General features: G+C 46.0%; 1 pseudogene across 1 annotated transcript; it reads left to right on the top strand.

Moving 5' to 3' along the window:
* The first annotated feature begins 12171 nt into the window (after positions 1 to 12171).
* Positions 12172 to 16045, top strand: LOC147215155 (neurogenic differentiation factor 2 pseudogene; annotated as a pseudogene). The gene is made up of 2 exons (XR_015104206.1): positions 12172 to 12413; positions 13535 to 16045. The product of XR_015104206.1 is annotated as a neurogenic differentiation factor 2 pseudogene (transcript).
* Positions 16046 to 16589: the final 544 nt, after the last annotated feature.

Genomic DNA, 16589 nt, shown 5'->3' with positions numbered 1-16589 from the left:
AATGTCTGAGCCGTGCAACATTTGTAGAGATCGTGACATTTGTGTGAGTGACTGTGAGATGCAAGAGGGGGGTCACTTGTGAACAAGTGGTTGGGGGGCGGGGGGTCATGAATGTGTGTCTCAGGTCAGTAAGTGTAGTCAGGAAATGGTCAGAGACAATTAGAAGCCCAAAAAAAGATCCAACGTAAAGATCCATCCACACAGATATGTGAGGATGGATTCCCTTTGTTTAAAAAAAAGGGAATTGATTCATAATTGGGGATGCTGGTGTTGGTATATCACTTGTGGTGATGAAATTGCCAAAAAAAAAATGTTTGAAAAGATAAACAGTAATGCCCCTTTCCCAAACACGTCTCAGTCATTCCCTTCATGCATTCATTCATTATCTCTAACATTTCTCCTTCACTCAACATCGTAGACGTGTCACGAACGGAAACATTCACTCCTTTATTCTTTTAAGTCTGGGCAATTTAGGATCGCCACTTAACTTACTGGATGGTTTTTAACTGTGGGAAGAAAATGGAGAACCCGAAGGGAACCCATGCAGACAAGTGGGAGAGCATGCAAACACCCACTGTTGGAATCAAACTGGGGACCATTTCTTACTTAAGGTCGAACCGGTGCAACCTGGAAAAATGTTCACCTGCTGATTTGTGATTCCCTCTTTTCACCATCATCTTTATTTCCACAAGGCCTGTGGAAACCAAGGCGCCTCGTGTGGAGTCTGGACAACTGTTAGGCTGGCAGTGCAACGGCATTCATGTCCGAAGGTGCTGAAAGAAACTACGTCTTCTCTGCCACTTTTCCCCCCAAATCATCATGTGGAAAGTCACATCATGATGCAAAGTCACAGATAAAATCCATTTGGACAGATCCCTGGTGGGAATGAAAGCGAAGGGCCTTAACGCAGACTTGTGCTCTCAGCGACCTTCGATCAGTCACTGGAACGGTCAACACTGCTCAACTCCTTCGCCCCAAATCTGCGCTCGATCGGAACCACATAATACGTACAATATATACCCAGCCCGTGTATTTGAGCAGTCATGTGACTGGCAGAAGCCGCGTCAAACTAAAAGCCTGTAAAAATATTAGCCGTCTTTGAAATGATAACTCGAAGTTGTTCACTTTATAGATCTGCAACTTCCTTCTTCCCACAGTCTGTGAGAAGAGTGGTGGACGCTTGCCATGGAACAGACGCCTTCAGGAGGACAATGGAGATCAGGAACTTGCCTTTTTCTCTCCTCCTTCCTGAGGTACGGAAAACAAAATAAGCAACCCTGCCTGGGAAGGGACACACACCCTCTGCAGTGATCCCTTCACCTTAATGAGAGGCTATTTATACTGCCTTCCTCTTTTTGTTCTGTTCTTTTGGCCACATGTCGTATGCCTGCTCTAAGTTCATTTCCTCACCTAAGGCATGACAATTTCTCCATGTGTTTGATCCTTTGTTCATCGTACAGATATTGAAACTTAAAGTGCAAAGGGATGAAAAGGAAATAAAAATCTCATGCTTTTGAACTGGGAGTTGAATGCGACCATCTCTGTGGTTTCGTCACACTCTTCCCTCACTCATCACATTCAGAGTTTATGACAACTTAAGAAAAGACATAAATTATATTAGACTAATCACTTGTATGACATCCTGCAAATTACAATCATGATAATAATCCTTGAATTGCACTTTTTGTAAGTCGCTTTGGATAAAAGCGACTGCCAAATGACTATAATGTAATGTAATGATCACGTTTTTCAATGTATTCATTCTTAATTTGGGGGAAATTTAAGTGACAACATGCTAATAATTTCATCAAGAATGCAATCACTGTATTTTTTGATCTTTTCCTTTCAGCTGCTGCATTCCAGGTCACCGCAGTGCATCATCTAACCCTATTCTCTGTATTCTCTTCTCTCACTTCAACCATTTTCATATCCTCTTTCACTCGCCATTAATCTCCTCTGGGTTCTTCCTCTAGTCCTCATGCCTGGCAGTTCATACCTTAGCACCCTTCTACTCACTATTCCTCCAATGGACATGTCCAGACCATCTCAGTCTGACTTTGCATCCAAAACATCTAACATGTTGTCCCTCTAATAGTCTCTTTTCTAATCCTGTCCATCCTACTTGTTCCCAAAGAGCACCTCAACATCTTCATCTCTGCTGCCTCCAGCTCTGCTTCTTATTTTTCCCCACTGCCACAAACCATTGCTGGTCTCACCACTGTCTTGTACGCCTTTCCTTATATTCTGGCCGATTGTCTTTTATCGCAGAGTACCCCTGACACTTTTCTCCATCCATTCCAACCTGCTTGAACCCGTCTCTTCACCTCTTTTCCACACTCTCCGTTGCTCTGGACTGTTGACCCCAAGTACCTGAAATCCTCCAACTTCTTCATCTCCACTCCCTGTAGCCTCACCATTCCAGCCGAGTTCCTCTCATTCACACACATATATTCTGTCTTGCTGCGACTAACCTTCATTCCTCTCCTTTCCAGCGCATACCTCCACCTCTCCAGATTTTCCCAGACCTGTTCTCTACTCTTACTACAGATCACAATCACCGTCTAACCTCATCTGTCAGCCTCTATATCACCACTGCAAACAAGAAGGGGCTCAGAGCTGATCCCTGATGGAGTCCCACCTCCACCTTGAACTTCTCTGTTACCCCTATAGCACACCGCACCACTGTCTGTCTCACAGCAAGCATACATGTCCTGCACCAGTCGAACATACTTCTCTGCCACTCCAGATTTCTTCATACAATTCCAGAGTTCCTCTCTTGGTGCCCTGTCATATGGTTTTTCTAGGTCTACAAAACACAATGCAGCTCCCTCTGGCCTTCTCTGCACTTCTCTCTTGCATTCTTATAGCAAATACTGCATCTGTAGCACTCTTTCTAGGCATGAAGACATACTGCTGTTCACAAATGCTGACTTCTGCTCTCAGTCTAGTTTCCACTACTCTTTCCCATAACGTCGTTGTACGGCTCATCAACGTTATCCCTATATAGTTGCCACAATTCTGCACATCCACGTTATTCTTAAAAATGGGCACCACCACACTTTGTCTCCATTCTTAAGGCATCTTCTCACTCTCTAAGATCCTGTTGAATAATAGAGTCCGAAACTCTATCGCTCCCTCTCCTAGACAATTCCACACCTCCACAGGTATATCATCAGGACCAACTGCCTTTCCACTCTTCATCCTCCTCAATGCATTCCTCACTTCACTTTTACTAGTCTCTGCTACTTTGTGGTCTGCAATAGTCACCTCTTCTACCCTTGCCTCTCTGTCATTTTCCACATTCATCAGCTCTTCTAAGTACTATTTCCGTCCTCCCTTCACTCTTCTAGAATCTATAAATACATTTCCCTCTCTATCCTTAATCACCCAGACCTGTTGTACGTCCTTTCCATCTTTATCTCTCTGTTTCGCCAACCTGTATAGATCATTCTCTTTCTCCTTACTGTCCAACTGAGCATACAAGTCATCGTACGCCCTTTGTTTTGCCTACCTCTATCTTTATCTTACGCTGTATCTCCCTGTACTGGAGTCTGTCTGTTCTCCTCAGTCCTCTCAGTATCCCACTTCTTCTTTGCTAACCACTTTCTCTGTATATACTTCTGAACTTCCTCATTCCACCGCCAAGTCTCCTTATCTACTTTCCTTCCAGATGACACACCAAGTACTCTTTGCCTGTCTCCCTGATAACACAAGCTGTAGTTGTCCAATCATCTGGAAATTCTCCCTTACCACCCAGGGCCTTTCTCAACTCCTCCCTGAAAGCCATACAACACACTTCCCTTTTCGGCTCCCACCACTTTGTCCTCTGCTCTGCCTTTGTCCTCTTGATCTTCCTTGTCACCAGAGTCATCCGACAAACCTACTGTCACGACTCATCAGGTCCCCGGGCAAGCGGCACAGCAATTATCCTCCGCACCTGGTGACCACGCCGCACCAGGGAACAATCCCAATAATCAGGCCGGAGTACAAAGGCGGACCCAAAGTTTCAGTCATTGTCTGATCTCGTTTGTATGAGAAGTTCGTATTGTCTTCAACGCTATTTGTGTAGAACATCCTGGACTGAAAGCCCATTAAACTACCTGCAATCCTACGTACCTGTGTCTGTCCTCCTGGGGGGAAACCATAACAGAAGATCAGACCTGGTATGGAGCCCACAAGCACTCCAACACATCAGCCTCCACAAGTCATGCAGGCTGCATTGCTGACCAGCCTGGCTACGTACTCCGGCTGCCCGGAGAGCTGTAGGGGATTCCTCCTCCAATGCTCTCTGAGGTTTGAGATGCAGCCTGCTCTGTTCCCCACGGAGAAGTCAAAAATTGCCTACATCATCTCCCTCCTGTCCGGCAAGGCCCTCCAGTGGGCTGAGGCTATCTGGAATTCCCCGGACACGGTGACAGCCACGGTGCAGAACTTTGTGGGCCATTTCAAAGAGGTCTTCAGCCTTCCCGATGGGGATTCCTCACTTCAGGCCCGACTTTACCACCTCCGGTGGAGTCTGGATGAGGAAATCCGGGAAGCAGCAGTGTCCGATCCCGCTCCACCCAACACTGCGACCAACTGCACCTACGTACCACAAACCATCCGGGAATCTCTCCTCACCTCTGCGCACTCAACACCAGGTACTGGGCATCCAGGAATGAGTGCGACACAGAACATACTTCAAGACAAATATTGGTGGCCAGGAATGTTGAGACATCAGAAGATTTGTCAGACAATGTCCCAATGGTGCCATGGCAAAAACCCCGTGTCACCTACCAGCAGGGAAACTGGAACCCCTACCAATCCCAAATAGACCTTGGTCCCATCTCGGTGTTGATTATGCCACTGACCTTCCCCCCTCCAAGGGATACACGAGTATCCTAGTGGTCGTAGATCGATTCTCTAAGGCATGCAAGTTGATCCCTATGAGGGGAGTCCCTACGGCATCAGAGACTGCAGAAGCCCTCTTCAACCAGGTCTTCCGGAACTTTGGACTGCCGGAGGACGTAGTCTCGGACCGGGGGCCGCAGTTCGTATCCAGGTTTTGGCAAGCGTTCCTTCGCCTTCTGGGGGTGACCGTGAGCTTGTCGTCTGGGTACCATCCCCAAACCAATGGGCAAACGGAACGCAAAATACAAGAGGTTAGCCGCTACCTCAGGATTACTGCCAGCGCCACCCGGCGAACTGGAGTCAATTTCTTCCCTGGGCAGAGTATGCCCAGAATTCCCTCCAGCAGCCAACCACCGGATTAACCCCTTTCCAGTGCATGCTCGGCTACCAACCACCCCTGTTTCCTTGGACAGGAGAATCTTCGGAAGTCCCGGCTGTCGATCAGTGGTTCAAGGAGAGCGAGAGAGTGTGGGCCAGAGCTCACCGGCACTTGCAAGAAGCTCGAGGCCGCCGCTATGCGGATGCCCACCGATCACGGGCACCCACTTATGCCGTGGGGCAGAAGGCGTGGCTCTCAACACGGGACCTTCGAATGAAACACCCCTGCAAAAAACTCAGGCCGAAATACATCGGTCCCTTCAGGATCTCCCACCAGATCAATCCGGTTACCTTTCGCCTACAGCTCCCACCAGAATATAAAATTCACCCAGTATTTCATGTGTCTCTGTTAAAACCGTGCCATTCATCTGACTCTTCTTCCGCTGCAGACCCTGGGATTGCTGTGCCTCCTCAACCGCCCCTCCTCCTGGACGAGGGTTCCGTCTACACAGTCCGCCAGATACTCCAATCTCGACGCCGCCGGGGTCAACTGGAGTACCTGGTCGACTGGGAGGGGTGCGGGCCAGAGGAACGCTCCTGGGTCCGCCGCAAGGACATCCTGGACCCAGGGCTATTGGAGGAGTTTCATAGCACCCATCCAGGGCAACCGGCTCCGTGTCCCCGCAATTGTCCCCACCACCGTGCACCCTCCTCCAAGGAGGAGGAAGCTGGGGGGGGGGGGGTACTGTCACGACTCATCAGGTACCCGGGCAAGCGGCACAGCAATTATCCTCCGCACCTGGTGACCACGCCGCACCAGGGAACAATCCCGATAATCAGGCGGGAGTATAAAGGCAGACCCAAATTTTCAGTCATTGTCTGATCTCGTTAGTATGAGAAGTTCGTATTGTCTTCAACGCTACTTGTGTAGAACATCCTGGACTGAAGGCCCATTAAACTACCTGCAATCCTACGTACCTGTGTCTGTCCCCCTGGGGGGAAACTGTAACACTTACACTCTCACCTACCACTACTTTGCAGTCACCGATCTCCTTCAGGTGACATTGTCTACTCAAGATGTAGTCCACCTGTGTGCTCCTATATTCACTCTTACAAGTTGCCCTATGTCCCTCCTTCTTCGGGAAGACAATATTCACTACAGCTTTTTCCATCATATTGCCCTGGATATGAAACCCGCCCATCATTTTTCTATCACTTCTATTGCCTCTACCAACATGTTCATTGAAGTCGAAAGGAACGCCACATTCCTCAACCTCTTCTGCATCACTTCATGTAAATCACACCAGAAATTCCCCCTCTCATTGAACTCACATCCCACCCGCAGGGCATAACCACTATCAACATTCAACATCACACCTTCAGTTTCTAGACTTCAGTTTCTAGTCTCAGACTCATCCACTATCGGACACTATCTTTACATATATATATAAAGTGAGGTAAAAAAGTATTTAGTCAAACACCACTTGTGCCAGTTCTCCCACTTAAAAAGAAGATAGAGGCCTGTAACAATCATCATAGGTCCACTTCAACTATGAGAGACAGAATGGGGGGAAAGAGCCCAGGAAATCACATTGCAGGATTTTTAATGAATTAACTGGGAAATCACAGGGTAAAATAAGCATTTGGTCACCTACAAACAAGCAAAATTTCTGGCTCTCATAGATCTATAACTTCTTCTTTAAGAGGCTCCTCTGTCCTCAACACGTTACCTACCTGTATTAATGGCACCTGTTTGAACTGGTTGACAACAACAACAAAAAAACACCTGTCCACAAGCTCAAACAGTCACACTCCAAACTCCAGCATGGCCAAGACCAAGGAGCTGTCAAAGGACACCAGAAACAACATTGTAGACCTGCACCAGGCAAGGGAGAATGAATCTGCAATAGGTAAGCAGCTTGGTGTGAAGAATTCATCTTTGGGAGCATTTATTAGAAAATGGAAGACATACAAGACCACTAATAATCTCCCTCAATCTGGGGCTCCACGCAAGATCTCATCCCATGGGGTCAAAATTATCACAAGAACGATAAGCAAAAATCCCAGAACCACACGGGGGGACCTAGAGAATGACCTGCAGAGAGCTGGGACCAAAGTAACAAAGGCTACCATCAGTAACGCACTACGCCGCCAGGGACTCAAATCCTGCAGCGCCAGACGTATCCCCCTGCTTAAGACAGTACATGTCCAGGCCCGTCTTAAGTTTGCTAGGGAGCATTTGGATGATCCACAAGAGGATTGGGAGGATGTCCTATGGCCAGATTAAACCAAAATAGAACTTTTTGGTAAAATCTCAACTTGTGCTTGGAGAAGAAAGAATACCAAGTTGCATCCGTTTAACACCATACCTACTGTGAAGCATGGCGGTGGAAATATCATGCTTTGGGGCTGTTTTTCTGCAAAGGCACCAGGATGACAGATCCGTGTAAAGGAAAGAATGAACGGGGCCATGTGTCGTGAGATTTTGAGTGAAAAGCCCCTTCCATCAGCAAGGGCACTGATGATGAAACATGGCTGGGTCTTTCAGCATGACAATGATCCCAAACACACCGACCGGGCGACAAAGGAGTGGCTTCGTAAGAAAAATTTCAAGGTCCCAGAGTGGCCTGGCCAGTCTCCAGATCTCAACCTCATAGACAATCTTTGGAGGGAGTTGAAAGTCCATGTACACAGTAACAGCCCCAAAACATCACTGCACAAGAGGAGATCTGCATGGAGGAATGGGCCAAAATACCAGCAAGAGTGTGTGAAAACCTTGTGAAGATTTTCAGAATATGTTTGACCTCTGTCATTGCCAACAAAGGGTTTATAACAAAGTATTGAGATGAACTTTTGTTACTGACCAAATACTTATTTCCCACCACAATTTGCAAATAAATTCCCTATCTTCTTCTCTCGCTGTCGATAGAAACGCCTTCCTCCTCTCCTTCTTTGACTCGCAGTAGCCAAGTTTCCATTGGTCCTCTGTAGGTTATCTGAACTGCGTGCTTAAAATCACCAATTACATGCAGTTTCAACATTTTACATAACAACACTGCACACATTACCATGGCAACAGGTTCTGTTCAGTTCTGTTCACTGAGAGTGAGACTAATGTGAGTGTGTATGTCTGGGCTGTGTTTAAGTGCATCCTCAACCATCCATCCATCCATCCATCGTCCGCCGCTTATCCTGCACTCAGGGTCGCGGGAGATACTGGAGTCTCTTCCAGCAGTCATGGTACACTCTGAACAGACTGCTAGTCAATCGCAGGGCCACATATGCAGACAGACAATCATTCACTCACTCACTCATTCGGGGCCATTTTCCCATTTTTCCCAATGAACCTGCTGCATGTTTTTGGACTGTGGGAGGAAACCGGAGAACCCGTAGGAAACCTACACTGACGCGGGGAGAACATGCACACTCCACACAGAAAAGTCAAACAGGGTTCCTTCCTGCTCTGAAGCCGATGCACTAACCACTGTGCCACTGTGCCGCCCTGCATCCTCAGACAAAAAAAAACAAAGAAATAAAAAGTTAAAGGTGCAGTTATTAGTATTGGGATGTGAAGGTTGGATTGCATAATTGGTGCCGGGTCGTAATTATAGTATTAAAAAATGTTCACGTCATGTCTGTCTTGGAATTATGTATAATGGCTCTCTTGAGTTTCTGAGTACTATACTATTCAATCATCAATACATGAATCAGTCATACTTGTATTTACCCATCAGTGCTACATTAGTTACCACAGAATGGTATTTTATCTATTTGTGGTTAATCGCTCATTTTCTTTCAGGTTATTTTGATCATGCCCCATGTATTTGACCAGGATTGTTTACTTTTATTCCAGTTGCCATTACTTTTGTCGTCACAAAGAATAACAGGTGTCTTTTGATGAAATTGGACTGGCCAGTTCCGTTGTTCCTTTGTGGGGTCAAATATCGACAGCCAGCAAATATAAAAATACTGATCATATTTGCCTTTATTTTAAAATTGAATATGTCATCGTGTTTTCCTAAATTTGCTCTCTGTGGGACAAACAAAGTGTTCTGTTTTTTAAGCACATTGTCAGATTGTTTATGCTATTTCTCTAAAAAAATAGTTCAAGTGGGATGAAAACATGGTTTCTTTAGTCTTTAAACATGAACCTTGCAAAGCCTATTTGTGTGTCATATGTATGTTTTTTAGTTTTTGGCTCCACAAAGGACAATTACAAAATGTAATCTCAACAAACTGTGAACACATTGAACGTTACCAACTGCTGGTGTTATTTTTCATTCTACCACAAGGCAGCAGTAACAGCACTAGAAACAGTTACATGGTTGAAAAACTGCATGAACTTCTGCAGCAGCGCAGAGGAGAGGATATGTGAGACAGGTTTTTTTTTTTTTTTCAAAGCAAACAAATAAACGCTCAAACAATTTTTATAAATGAATTGTCAGCTGTTTAGGTCACAGCAGCACTTCAATACCAAAATAGTAATACAATATCAGACCGGTTCACGCACCATTACCGGGTCTGACTTCTTTAAATCGACAAAACTCCAATGAATTATTTCAAGGATGTGAGAATAAAATATCTGCAATAGCCATTTATCACCTGCAGATGTCAGTCACATATAAGTGGAGAGATATTTCCAACCCAGACACGCACAATTCTTACTGGTTTTACAGAGAGACGTCATATAATCTACAAAACGATTATGCGTTATTTACAAATCAAGGCTCTTCCCAGTGTTTACATTTAAATGAATCAAAATATACGTCTTTGTTAATGTATAAGAGAGTCTCCTATACTTGTGTGACCCTGCTGCAGTTTGGTGGTTTAATTGATTAAAGTTTTCTTAATTTGTTATAATAAATTGAGGCAAAGATTTTCTACTGAATTTATGGTGTGAATTGGCATTTAAAATAAATAAAATATGTGCTATTACCGTTCCCTCTTGGGAAAAAAAACAAGATTTATACGTAAACTTCCGGACACAAGCCTGGTGAGACTTTGGTGGAAATTGGACCTATCAGATTTTCAAGCCATTTACAATACACCTTTTCTTTACAGTTTATAATCTTAAATAAATACATGACCTCTTGCGTCCACTCTTCACCTCCATCGAAGCCCAGATATTCAACCGCAGCAACAAGACAATGAAACTGATTTGAAGATGAACAAGTATTTATGGACTTTTTCATGCTGTAAAATGAAGTATGCTTCCATGATTCTGTTCAATTATAATCTTATAAACCTTCAACGCCAATCCATTCCATGGCAAATGGTTGTAAATGGAACAGTTATATTTATTAAGACTGAATATTCTGTTGTTTACACTTTGACTATTTTATTTTGTTTCTGATACAAATCTGTGTGAAATGTACGTCTTGAAAGGTTAGCTAAACAAACCTATGGTACACTTAATTATATGCAACAAATTTATAAACCCTGAAATCTCTAAATCCATAAAATATACAGCAGTGACATTTCTTTACATTCATTTGCACAAAATGATCCTCTTTGTTAATATAACACAGACCCAATTAGTATTTTTACTTGGGAACACATGTAAACTTTGCTGGTAATACATTTGATTAAGTTTTTGACAATAAGTTGACATTTTAGAATATTAACATTTATTTAGGTAAATGACCAGATATAATTTTGAATAATTACAGTTGAATTAGCTGCATCAGCTTTGTCATCAGGATGAATCCACTATGGACATGCCATGTGTAACCCCAGTGGAACTGTAACGACATATTAATAGTCAATTTGTCGTCAGCGTCTGAGTGAACTGCCATCGATTTCTCTTTCACTTACCCCGTGCTATATTTTAAAAACCAGAAGTCTCTGAGATCACATCATTTGAATAAATTCTGAATTCATGGCCCTTTGCGGCAGTGAGTCGGGTATCTTTGGGCTGAGGGCATGTAATGATGTCATCTCAGCGTCTGGGAAGTAATAATAGTTTAAAAGACAAATAATGAAGTGATTATTGGATACTGAAAATAATCATTATTTAGTCGCCCCCCCCCCCCCCCCCCACACACACACACGCACACACACACACACAATCAACAACAATAACACTGACAATCTGTCACACAAACGTTAATTTCCCCGGATGCAGGGACTGAACCTTCTTCTGTCTCTTCCCCTTGTCTGCCCCCACGCCCACCACACGCCCCCCCACGCCAATCCCCGCAGTCTGAGCCTCGGCCACCTTTGGCACCGGGCCGGTGCCAAGCCTGGCAACCCGAGCCCAGTCCCTCCGCCTACTCTATTCAGTGGACTCGCCCAGGCAGTTGCTGCGCGTCTCGGGGGTCTCCGTGGGTTCCACGCCGTGTCAACGACCCGCCGTGGACATCTTAGCCCTCCGGGTCACTTCTTTAAGAATAATTCAGTTTTCTATTGAATGCATCTCACTCACTTGAATGCACTACAACCAGTAAAAGCCATGTATAATAATAATAATAATAATAATAATACATTATACAATAATAACAATTATAAGTATTATTATTATTATGTTGTTTACCAGTTATTCCCAATCAACATCATTAAATAATCCTTTAACAGTCAAATCATTCCTATGCAACTCTAAAATTGATTATTACGGGATTATGACAATTATTCCTCCTATATGAGATTAACCCCGTTTTTTTTCCCAAAGATGGACGCAAACAGAAGCTTTCTGAATCCAGTATGTTTTTTTTTTGTGCCATTCACTGCTTATTCCATTTTCTCTTTCAGCTCGGTGACAGATGGCGAGTTCCTTCCCCCGAGGGGGAAGCCAGTCTCTGTGAATGCGGCCGCATGTCAATCACCGGCTCTCATGTGATGGCTCTTGCCAATGACGTGCCAGCCATATGGGCCTGGCATCAGAGCGGGTATGTAACCCACCCAGTCCTGCCTCCGAGGCGCCACACGGCTCCCTCTACGCGCGCGTTTGCGCCGAAGGATCGCGGCAGACAGGGGAGGAAGAGGAGAAGTGTGCGTGTGTGTGTGAATGTGTGTGTGTGTGCTGGGGAAGCTGCGTGTGTGTCACCGAAGGAGACAGAACGAGAGAGAGGGGAAGAGAGAGCGGGAGCGCAGGAGAGCCTCGCCCGCAGAAGCCGTCGGCGCGCTGCGTGAGGACGCGGTAACCCACCCGGGGAGCGATGGTGTAAACAAACCCCACACTGCCCCATCACTGGAGCTCCACTGCGGAGGTAGGTGTCAACCTTCACCCTCTCCATCCCCACCCTCCTCCGGGTGATTTATCACTCTTTGTTTAGTTGTAGCTCCTCTGATGGAGAGACAGGGGAAGATGGTTTTCGGCGTGATTTGACGTGACTCTTCTTCAAGGATCTTCGCACTGTCCCATAGGAAGGAGGGGAGGGGGCTTGGCTTTTTTTTTTTTACTCCACCTGCATTTTATTCGATACACTCGGTCTTGGTGAATCACCTGGGATCTCCAGGTGCGTGAAAACCGCACCGTGTTCATTTAGTGGCAGAGCTTCCTTATAATAGAAAATCTTAAAAGGAGTGTGTGTGTGTGTGTGTGTGTGTGTGTGTGTGTGTGTGTGTGTGTGTGTGTGTGTGTGTGTGTGTGTGTGTTCTCGCTTGGACCGTGGGGAGGTTTCAGGGGCTAATTGACAATATATTGGTTGGCGTTAATTACATTGTGCTTACAAGATTGGAGAATAATGCTCTTGGCCTCAACGCGCACCTGAGCTCCAAGAGCACACGGTTTCTGATCGAATATAGATTTGATATTGATTCTGAATCGTCTATTGCTTCTGAATCATATAACCCTTTATCCGATTAGTAAATCATGCGGCCTTGTCAGGAACTAATTATTCGGTTCAAAAATCATATCGCAGTATTATTGTATTGTTCTGAGAAATCACTTGCTTGGAATGGGGTTTGAAGGACCTATGCAGTCCGCGGGGCCTTGAATGTCCTGGAATCCCTCCTGGTGTGTGTGTGTGTGTGTGTGTGTGGTGGTGGTGGGGGGGGGGGGGGGGGGGTCACAGATGACCCGCTGTCCGAAGCGGGGATCAGAAGGAGGCCGGTGAGTCTTCGGAGGAGAAATGGCGTTTCTTCAGTCCATCTGATCGGATGAGACTCGGATGCACTTCTGGAGATAAAGAGCAACATGTTGGACGACGGGGGGGGGGGCTTCGTGACATTTAGTCAGGAGACGCTTATTGAAACGTGATTACTCCAATTACCGTCTTTCACTGTATTCGACTGGGGATGAATGGTCTGAAATAATCTGTTGGAGAAAAGAAACCATCCGGTATGTTTTTGCGCGTCTCAACGTTGACCGTGTGTGCGTATCTTGCAGGTTCGCTGCGCGATGCTGAGCCGCCTGTTCAACGAGGTGCTGCCGGACGTCCAGCGGCTGGCGGCGGACTGGGCCGACGACCCGGACGGCGAGGGGTGCAAGGCCAAGGCCGGGGACCGCGATCCGTTCTCCCGCGGCGCGGACGAGCCGGAGGAGGCGCGGGAGGGCAGCAGCCGGGCGGAGTCCGAGATGGCGGGTGACGACGACGACGATGACGACGACGTCGACGACGACGACGACCAGGACGAGGATGACGAGGAGGAGGGAGATCAAGAGGAAGAGGAGTGCGCCGACGAGAAGGGCGGGGAGAAAGCCAAAAAGCGAGGGCCGAAGAAGCGCAAACCCACGACGGCGCATGTGCAGCGCTCCAAAATGCGCCGGCTCAAAGCGAACGCTCGGGAGCGGACGCGCATGCACGACTTGAACTCGGCGCTGGATAACCTGCGTAAAGTGGTGCCGTGTTACTCCAAGACGCAGAAGCTCTCCAAGATCGAGACGCTCAGGTTGGCCAAGAACTACATCCTGGCGCTCGGGGAGATCCTGCGCAACGGGAAGCGTCCCGACGTGGTGTCCTACGTGCAGATGCTGTGCAAGGGGCTCTCCCAGCCCACCACCAACCTGGTGGCCGGCTGCCTGCAGCTCAACACCCGGAACTTCCTCACGGAGCCGTGCGCCGACGGCGCCCGGTTCCACATGCCCAGCTCTCCGTTCTCCGTCCACCCGTACTCCTACCGCTGCTCCCGCCTGGCCAGCCCGCACTATCAGCCCGGATCGGGCGCGCTCGCTCTGCGGAGCCACGCGTACGGCTCCGGGTACGAGGCCGTGTACCCGCAAGGCGGCGGCGCGTCACCCGATTACAGCAGCCCGGACTACGAGGCCCAGCACAGCCCGCCGGTTTGCCTGAACGGCGCCGCTCCCGGGAGGCAACCGGAGTCGTCGGAGACGGACAGGAACTACCACTACTCTATGCATTACTCCGGACTGAGCGCCTCCCGGACCGGACACGTCGCGTTTGGCCCCTCGGGAACACGCGGCGGTGGCGCCGGCGGCGGCGGCGGCGGCGGTGGCGTGCACTCTGAAAACATTCCGCCTTTCCACGACGTGCACTTGCACCACGACAGAGCGCAGCAGTACGAGGATCTCAACGCCTTTTTCCACAACTGAGCCCGTCAAAAGAGCCCTGTTCCGCTTCCACTTCCGCTTCCGGTTCCGTTTCCGGTTACTGACATCGGCACCTCTCACGTGCAACCCTCTGTATTCTGACGTCATCCTTACTGTTGTGTATTCTGTCAGTGTTTAGTGTGTGTGTGCTCATGTGTGTGTGTGTGTGTGTGTGTGCGTGTGTGTGTGTGCGTATGTGTGTGTGTGTGTGTGTGTGTGTGTGCGCGCAGGATGACGAGAGGGATGAAGGCCCCTTCGAGGAACATGTTGTCAACATATACCGGAAATAAAAGAGTGTTTTATAATTGTCTGCTATGAAATAATCGGATTATCAAGGGGATTATTCCGATCGGAGGCAGAACTCGGTGGCCCCGCCTTTCATTAAATTGACTGCATTAAACTTTTGGAATATTCAGCAAATATTATCTGAAATACAACAATCTGCAATCCAAAAGTATTGCCGTGTTTTTTGGAGTTTATCATTTCGATTTTTCCCCCACACACACTTTCAACACTTGAACATCTCCAATGCGTTTTAACTGCAATGGCGGATTTCAAAGATTTTATTAAGTTAAGCTTCGATAAAGGTAGGTTAATTTAATCTCATGCTTGCCCAGGGTTTGATTTTACAATAAATGTAGAAATAGAGATTTCATGAAATTCTATTGTACTGAATTGCATATCGGGAATTAATCGCTGAGAACTCGGAATAAAGGCCCGAAATCCCGTCACAAAACCAGATTAAATAGGTCTGAAACCTGACGACTCAACCAGTCAAAACTCAATTTAAATAACGTAACAGAACATTATAGCAACAACAACTACAAGAATAATATTTTCGAACAGACTCGTCCAACCGTTTTGATGAAAATATCAATCAATTATCGTTTGATATAAAATATCAAGTAATTATATTGATTTGATTGTAATGTAGATTTATTTTGCAACAGTATTTGTTTTATTGATGAGGTTTTTTTTTCTGCCACCCCGAGCATCAATGTAGCAATGGGAGAAATGAGAGAACACATGAAAAGACTTAAATCTGTTTTGTTTTTAATCGAAATAATTTCAGAAGTTTTTTTTTCTAATTATAATTATTTCTGTGTATTAAAAGACATAAATCATAAGTACAAGTATGCAGAAAGACTGAAGTCTGGGAATAAATTGCTCTCTTACAGAATTCAACAGTTTCAAAAAACAATTTAAAATAAGACTTGCTGCTAATACAGTTGATTAGAGTTCAATTAATGTGTATCGTCTTACATGTGTTACTTAGTGTTTTAAACTACACCGATAAATCCAAAGAAATGTTTCTTGAAATTGATCAACTTTGATTAAACGGTTTCTTTGTTTTTCACAAATCCTTTAGAAGCAGAAGATTCAGCGATACACCTTTGGGTAACTGGGATCTTCATCATGTGTCATCTACAGCTCAGTACAGTGCGGCTGGACTCACTTTTAATGCTCTTCACATGAGTACAACTAAAACTGTAAAATCCCAGTGTCATTCCCCAAAATGGCAGAAATAGGACAGTGGACCTGGTTTCTTTCTCTGATCAAGTAATTTGGGATATTTAATTTCAAATGTTTTCTTGAAGGCTCAGAGAAAAATAAAAAAAATCTATACGTAAACTGACCTATTTTCACTCTTCTCGTGTTAGAATAAAAACAATACAACAAAACTCTCATTTTAGGTTTGCAGGTCAGATCCCATCACCGCTTATTCTAGAATCGGTGGGCACAGTGTTGGACCGCTGCCCTTGTACCCATATGTTGCCACAGACATCCAGAGGAAATCATCTATGAGCTCCACAGGGAGGAGCAGGCCGGTCCTGCAGCACCAGTACTTGCTGACCAAATATAAACACATCTTGCGGTATTCCTTCTGTATTCA

This window comes from Fistularia commersonii, chromosome 32 (genome assembly GCF_037954325.1).
Source record: "Fistularia commersonii isolate RoL2024-O1a breed Wild chromosome 32, RoL_Fcom_v1.0, whole genome shotgun sequence".
NCBI classification, from domain to species: domain Eukaryota; kingdom Metazoa; phylum Chordata; class Actinopteri; order Syngnathiformes; family Fistulariidae; genus Fistularia; species Fistularia commersonii.
This window is presented reverse-complemented; position numbering and strand designations above follow the sequence as displayed.